Source organism: Podarcis vaucheri (assembly GCF_965113315.1).
Source record: "Podarcis vaucheri genome assembly, chromosome: 1".
NCBI classification, from domain to species: Eukaryota; Metazoa; Chordata; class Lepidosauria; order Squamata; family Lacertidae; genus Podarcis; species Podarcis vaucheri.
Window position 1 is genome coordinate 14,336,419 of NC_138759.1, and position 5,390 is coordinate 14,341,808.

A 5,390-nucleotide genomic window follows, 5' to 3' on the forward strand; every position below is an offset into this window, starting at 1 on the left:
ACAAAGCTAAGGAACAGTTTAGGAATAGTGAGAAGACAAGGTGCTTCCATTTCAGGAGAACGTTGTGCACATTTGATTACATGCAATAGAACGTCAGGGAAATCACAGCTTAAGTCACTCTGAAAGGAGATACCAGAGAACTCCAAATCATGTGGACAGAAAATGGTAGATCTAGCTCAGGCTTCCTCAAACTCAGCCCTCCAGATGGATGTTTTTGGCCTACAACTCCCATCATCCCTAGCTAACAGGACCAGTGGTCAGGGATGATGGGAATTGTAGTCTCAAAACATCTGGAGGGCCGAGTTTGAGGAAGCCTGATCTAGCTGAAAGACAGAGCTTTTTCTTTTCTTTTCCTTCCAGCTGGAACTCACCAGAACTCAGTTCTGGCATTTTTCAGGTGGTTTTCTGGCCAGTGTTTTTTTTTTGGGGGGGGAGTGGGGGGGACTCATCATGCAATTTATTTATTTATTTATTTATTTGTTTATTTATTGTGGGCCCAGTTGCAGGGACACAGAGAGAGAGAGGGAGAGAGAGAGAGAGAGAGAGAGAGAGAGAGAGAGAGAGAGAGCGCAGAGGCTAAATGTAAGACGTGATTAATAAACTCAAGCAGATGATGATTTGGGTTAGAAATGGCCACAACTTTATTGACTAGCGATATAGGTAAATTTTTGGCTCGGGCATTGGTTCCAGACCCTCCCAGACAAAAAAATAATTATTATTTGATTTTTAAAGGGTAAGGGAACTCAGTTCCTGCTGAAAAAGCAAACAAACAAACAAAAACCTTGGTTCCAGCACCTCTCAGGTGGCTGCCATTGACATTCTAAGAGAACGAGGGAGTTGTTCATGGTGATTTCTGGCACCTCTTTTTCTGGAAAAATAGCACTGCTGAAAGACAATTGCAAGATCCTCGCAATTTCCCACCCCCAATTATAATTATTGTATAAGCTTAGAAGGGGGCTAGTTGTGAGGTGTGTGGCTGTCATGAATTTGCCTCTACACCGCTGCTGCCGGGCTCTATTAGGCCCACGGGCCAAAGGTGCCCCTTGCCTGTGTTACAAGCATCCGGGGATAGGAGAGAGAGAAGACAAGGGCTGCCTTTCCCAGCAGCCATCTCTTCCACTCATGCCAGCTTTCATCTGTGGGGACAAGACCTTCTATAAAGAAGGCGCAACCACACTGGGAGTGAGGGGAGGTATATTGAGCACTGCCAGGAAGACAGCATTTATGTAACATTTTCTACTTAATGGTAGATTTGGATTAGTGGATTTGTGTAACAGGCAGGAAACTCTCCCTTCCCCCAGGCTCCCACTGCATTTTTTCCTTTTATTGTACCATTGGGTTACCCTAGAAGTCGGGGAATTTCTGTACCTACACAGCCTCATTGAATATTAATGCCAGCACCATAACAATGGCGGCTAATAATGCAGTTTTTCGCTGCCATGTGAATTACCCATCAATATTAATGATGCCTTTGTTAACATTCAGCCGTCCCTCCACTCTGTCTCTCCGCCAAGATTTTGGGGGATCTGCCCATGCCAGCGGTCCACATTTAGAGACGTCAAGCCAGACCAGGTAATCTCTTTTTGGAGAAATGCCTATTTCAATTAAAACATTGCCCATTGTGTTGATCATCTCCCTATTTTTCCCCTTTCCCTTCTCTGACCAGATGTTGCTTTAATCTGCTAACACGCCTCCTAAATTGTAATATACCAGAGGTCTGGCAATTTATTTCAAACCTATTACCGGAAAGAAAAAGGAAAGAAAGATGCAGACAGACAGCTCCAGACACAACTGTTGAAAGTCCTCATTCTTTTGAAAATCAGCCACAACGAGGAAGGAAATCATGCATTGGGCGAGAAAGAAAGACGGGTTACGCCCATCTATGCGAACTACCCATGCCGGAGATCTCTATGAGCAGGTTGGCTTTTGAATGCCATTCTTCTAGATAACAGGAAATTGGTTGAGGGCTTTGAACCTTCATCTGAAATGGAAATGCAATTGCCAGCAGCACAGCCTTATTAATAAAAGCAGAAAAGCATCATCGCTAATTATCGCAGGCATCATTTGCATTTTCTAAACATTTACATTATTTTAATCATACTGCGGAGCAGATGCTGCGGAGAGTTCCAACACAGTGTTTTGCAAAATTAGTATCCGCCATGAGTAAATAATAATAATTATAATTCGGGGCAAAGGGGGAGAGAAGGAAGAACGTCTCAGATTAAAATAATGCAGCAACAGCAGCAAAATCACAGAATGGTAGACTCTGCAAAGTATCAAAAGCTGGACCAATGCTGATAAACCTTGTTGCATAAGCTTTATGAACCACTTCTTGTTGTGACCGGGAATCCGGCAAGATATCTGCAACAAATTGCCTCTGTCAAAAAGAGACAGAGAAGAAAAAAATGGAATTGATTTGCACTAATCTAATTTAGAGGAGGCCAGTATAAAATCGTAGTGGGGGCTTAATCACATCTGAATACAAACGGCACAAAACGACGGCTGCTAAGTAGCTGAGGCAATGTCCAGGCACATGAGGGGGGCTGGTGCGTTGGTGTTCTTGCCACCAAAGAGAAGGCAGTTCAATTCCCAACAGTGTTTGCTGGATTAAGACTTGAAATTGCCTGTTTAGGCATGAACAGCTGGATCCTGGTTAGTAGCCTAGCAAGAGGCTTCATTCTTTGCAACTGTGACCGCTTAAAGGGGAAATGGCCAATTTCTTGCTCAGTTGGCATACACCATCCTGGATCTGATGCCCATCAACAGACAGTTGTAGGAACCCAGTGACGGCTTAATGGTTTGCATGCTGAAAGCTGACCTGTATCATTCAACCAAGGGGACCAATGGATGGCCTTGCTTGAGGGCAAGTTATATGGTCTCAGTCTCAGGACCACGGAGATATGTTGGAGGGTTAGGTTCTGAAGAAGTGGGATCTGCAACAAAATGTTTCATTGTATTCCAGGAAATAACTCTAACAGTAAAAAGGCTATTATGTAAAAGAGATAAAATACGTGAATATAAAGTTTATTTGATACTTACCAAAGGAGTGGAAGGAAATCCAAGGCTCGGCAGAGCCTAAAATAAATGTATTTATGACTTATGGAATGAATATATTTTGTGCAATTTAAGTATTGGATTTTGTATAAGTTTATATGTATATATGTATACCGTATTTTTCGCCCTATAGGACACACTTTTTCCCCTCCAGAAATGAAGGGGAAATGTGTGTGCGTCCTATGGGGCAAATGCAGGCTTTCGCTGAAGCCTGGAGAGCGAGAGCGGTAGGTGCGCACTGACCCCTCTCGCTCTATAGGCTTCGCGGACCTCTCCGTAAGCAGCGGGAACGCTCCCGCTGCTTGGGGAGAGTTGCCTGCATCCCGAAGCCTGCGCGCGCTGATCTCAGCGCGTCCAGGCTTCGCGGACCTCTCCTCAAGCAGCGGGAACGCTCCCGCTGCTTGGGGAGAGTTGCCTGCATGCCGAAGCCTGTGCGCGCTGATCTCAGCGCGTCTAGGCTTCGCGGACCTCTCCTCAAGCAGCGGGAACGCTCCCGCTGCTTGGGGAGAGTTGCCGGCATCCCGAAGCCTGTGCGCGCTGAGATCAGCGCGTCCAGGCTTCGTGGACCTCTCCACAAGCAGCGGGAACGCTCCTGCTGCTTGGGGAGAATTGCCGGCATCCCGAAGCCTGCGCGCGCTGAGATCAGCGCGTCCAGGCTTCGCGGGCCTCTCCGCAAGCAGCGGGAACGCTCCTGCTGCTTGGGGAGAGTTGCCGGCATCCCGAAGCCTGCGCGCGCTGAGATCAGCGCGTCCAGGCTTCGCGGACCTCTCCGCAAGCAGCGGGAATGCTCCTGCTGCTTGGGGAGAATTGCCGGCATCCCGAAGCCTGCGCGCGCTGAGATCAGCGCGTCCAGGCTTCGCGGGCCTCTCCGCAAGCAGCGGAAACGCTCCCGCTGCTTGGGGAGAGTTGCCGGCATCCCGAAGCCTGCGCGCGCTGAGATTAGCGCGTCCAGGCTTCACGGACCTCTCCGCAAGCAGCGGGAGCCAGCGCTGGGCTCCCACGGCTTGCAGAGAGCTGCCTGTTTGGGGGCTGGGGTCGGGGGAAACTCGGGCTGCCCCAGCCCCGCGCCTGGGGGGGAAATATTTTTTCCCCTTTATTTCCCCCCCAAAAAACTAGGTGCGCCTTATGGGACGGTGCGTCCTATAGGGCGAAAAATACGGTAATACCAATAAAAATTTATCAGCAAAAATAATAATGTTTCATTGTATTCCTACATACTGATGGGTGTGCTCCTGTCCATAGTTCCAGCCAGCCAGCCAGCCTTTAAGGAGGCAGTCCATTCCTCCTCTACAGATTCACGGCCATCACATTGTGACCAACGGTCTCAGTTGTTCCCATTTTACAGATGAGTGCATGTTTATCCAGAATTAGAATCATAGACTCGTACAATTGTATAGTTGGAAGGTATCCCAAGGGTCATCTAGTCCATCCCTTGCAATGCAGGAATATCAGCTAAAGTATCCACAAGAGATGGCCATCCAACCTCTGCTTAAAAACCTCCAAGAAAGAATAGTTCACAACTTCCCGAGGGAGACCATTCCACTGTTGAACAGCTCTTGGTGTCAGAAAGTTTCCCCTGATATTTAGTTGGAATCTGCTTTCTTCTAACTTGAAGTCATTGGTTTGAGTCCTGCGCTCCAGGGCAGGAGAATATATATATATATATATACCATATCTCCTCCCTTGGAAGTCCTGGCTTTCAGCATCCTGTCTAGCAACCTGAATTTTGCTTCCAGGACCTCATAACTCCATTTGGTGCCAACATTCACCATGGCCACCGACTCTGCCAGGCTACCTAGGCAATGGGCAACACCTGCAACCTTCATGCCAGGCAGGCAATTCAACCTGTTCGTTTGTTTAAATTTGCCAGTGCAGTTGGGCCAGGTTTGTCATTATACGCTCCAGCCATCTTGCCCTAGTGAGCAATCTGGCCATTGAATTCTGCACTGGTTTAACCCCCTGGGAATGGCTTTCAGTTGTGCCTTGCACTCTAGCTTTGATAAACTAGACTAGTTTTTTGCTGGTTTTCAATTGATCTGAAAGCTAAAGCTGCATAATTGCATTACAAAAATTCAAAAAAGTGCAAATTTTGAAGGATGGCTGTGTTTCAGTTTGTATATTGCTTTCGAAAGTTTAAATTACGTAGGTTGGCCTTTAAGTGCAAACAGAATTGAATTTATTATCTATCCCCAATGACAGCTTTGGTAACTAACTATGACTAGAAGCTTTCTTGTCTCAGAGAAAGCAGTGGACTGCCGGAAACATTAGAGCATTTTAATGCCTGTTTGGCTTTCTCACCTTCTCTCATTCTCACCCTTCTAATTGCCGGCCAAATT

At 46.9% G+C, this 5,390-nt stretch overlaps 1 long non-coding RNA gene across 1 annotated transcript; it reads left to right on the top strand.

The window, feature by feature from the left end:
- The first annotated feature begins 293 nt into the window (after window positions 1-293).
- LOC309531281 lies at window positions 294-1,861 on the top strand. The gene is made up of 3 exons (XR_014219193.1): window positions 294-397; window positions 1,486-1,572; window positions 1,667-1,861. It is a non-coding gene; the product is annotated as an uncharacterized lncRNA (long non-coding RNA).
- The last annotated feature ends 3,529 nt before the right edge of the window (window positions 1,862-5,390 follow it).